Genomic DNA, 2,607 nt, shown 5'->3' on the forward strand with positions numbered 1-2,607 from the left:
AAAATAGAATGAAATTAAAAAATCAAGGAGAAAAAGAAAGATAAAATCCAAAATGTAAACCCAGTTTTAGAAAATAAAAGAATCTTAGTCTTTTATCTTTGTCATTGTTACTCCATATTTGTTGCGTCATCTCTCATATGTTGTTGTCACTCCCTTTGTTTGTATTACAATTGGTTATTTTCAGTTGAAGAATATGTGGAGAATGATAAAACCTAAGAGAAAGAAAATGACCTCTTTAATTTAGGAGTTTTGACAAGAACAACAACAAAATCACAATGTGTTTTTCAAGCATAAAGTACTTTTATTCTTTGATCAATGACAAATAACAACTAATTCTAAGTGTTTAGTGTTTCTAATTGTTATATATTTTGTATAGTTTGTGTATCTAGTTGTTTTTCACTTGTTCCCTATTTTTATGGTTGATTGATCTCATTTTTCAATAGGTTCGTTTATCTTGTATAACTTTTGGAACTGTAAACGAAAATGGCATAAAATTCATATTTATATGGTTAACTTTTTAAATTGTAAATTAATGAGTTATGATTTTAAAAAAATAGAGACATGGTCATCTGGTTCAATCTGATTTAACATCTATACAATTTTGTTATAGAAATCAAATTATTTAACTAATACATACATCAAATTATATCTGGTTTGGTCACGTTGTTCAACCAATGACCCTGTGGTTCAACCAATAAACTGTTACCTTATCGAGTTGACGATCAGTCGAGTTTTTAAAACACAATTTGCAACACCAATCTTAAAATGTTCTTCTTCATCAAGATACAAACACATCAAACAAATGATGCATGTATTAAATGGCCAACTCTTTTCCTTTTAAAAGTCGGCTACTATAAAATAATCATTGGTGATTCAATATGATTCACACCTAAGAACACCCTAAATATTTTTTTTTATGTAATGACGGTTGCAATTTACTAGAAGTGATTAACTTTGAATTGCAACACCTAAATTTTGTTCTTGGTACAAAAGATTATACTTTATTTCACTTATTTAGTCATCATCATATAAAAGTATTAGTAAAACTTTTATGAATCTATAACTATAAATAAAAAAGATACAAATTGTTTAGTTGATATATTTTATTTTCTATTTTATCCTTTGAAAATTGTACTTTCTTAAAAACTTTAAAAATAAAACACTAATAAAAAGATGCAATTTTTTAAAGGTGGTTAGAGTTAAATTTAAGTTATTGTAATCCTTAACACATTTGTAAAAAACGGGTGTAGAATTGAATGAGTATTTTATATTATTAGCGTTAACTAAAGACTAGTAAGTCATTAGGTTGATACAAAATCCATGAGATTTGAAATAACAAATCATCATATTATTTACTTAGTCAAGTCATCCGAATATTGATATTATTTCTAATTGAATGTTCATATTTATTTGAATTTACATTTTCTATTTAGTCATGCAGTTCAATCCCTAAAACATGTTAGCTGCAAAAAATGATAAGCATGAAAACACAACACCATTTAAAAAGAATAAATCCATTAAAGAAAAAAATTGAGATTTGTTTGTTCATACTAGACAAAAGGAGGATTCAAATTAGTTAAATTTGCAACTTTATTTTTATGTTAGCTAATTTGGTTTGGTTATTGACTTTTAATTTAATGTGATTTATTTGTAATAGGAGAAAAGACTTAAAGTAAAGACATGCATCAAATAGCATTCACCCTTATATTTTTTGTCTTAGGGTGTAAATATCAAGCATTTTACACCAGCCATATCTAAAATATGGTGTAGTTTCGATAAAATTCAGTGTAAATATAAGACATTTTACATCCATTAACATAAAATAGGGTGTAAATATAAGACATTTTACACCCATTAACATAAAATGGGGTGTAAATATCAGAAATTTTACACCCATCATATATAAAACACGGTGTAAATTTGTAGAAGTTCAGTTTTTGTTGGCACAAATTAATGCACATGAATAAAAAAGATGACAGCTGTGGAATTTGAACCCACGCCCTTTCGGACCAGAGCCTAAATCTGGCGCCTTAGACCACTCAGCCAAACTGTCTTAACATTTAATTTTATCAACTTTAACTACTTATACGATACTCATCGTATGATATCTTACAATGTACCATTTTTTTCTAATTAGCGTTAGTTTATCATAAGAATACACCATAAAATCATAAATAAATCTTATTAATTTATTTAATCTCTCATTTATTTGACGTAGGGTGCTTCACCCTTTAGGTTCCCATAACAATGACTAAAATATTAAATCACTTATTCTATTATAAAACTAAATAAAATAATAGAAGAGAGAAAAGAGTAGAAGAACATGTATTGTATTATTCTCATTATATGTGTATTTCAAATACAATATAAGTCGTACAAAATTCTTTGTGAAGAAACTACCTCAATACTAATCGATATAAATTATTACAAATAAAGAAGGAAATTAATTGGGAGGCAACTACATTTTATATCCATTATTAATAACACTTCCAAATGAATGTTCATTCAGGATATGCCTCGTTAAAACTTCAATTACTAGAAAAAAATTCAATGAAAAGAAATCTAGTGAAGGGAAAAAGGTAAAATAACATTTTAAGATAAATTCAT

At 26.6% G+C, this 2,607-nt stretch overlaps 1 non-coding gene across 1 annotated transcript; it reads right to left on the reverse strand.

Moving 5' to 3' along the window:
- Positions 1 to 1,973: 1,973 nt before the first annotated feature.
- On the reverse strand, positions 1,974 to 2,053 carry TRNAL-UAG (transfer RNA leucine (anticodon UAG)). The gene has a single exon. It is a non-coding gene; the product is annotated as a tRNA-Leu (tRNA).
- Positions 2,054 to 2,607: the final 554 nt, after the last annotated feature.

This window comes from Lathyrus oleraceus, chromosome 3, assembly GCF_024323335.1.
Source record: "Lathyrus oleraceus cultivar Zhongwan6 chromosome 3, CAAS_Psat_ZW6_1.0, whole genome shotgun sequence".
NCBI lineage: Eukaryota > Viridiplantae > Streptophyta > Magnoliopsida > Fabales > Fabaceae > Lathyrus > Lathyrus oleraceus.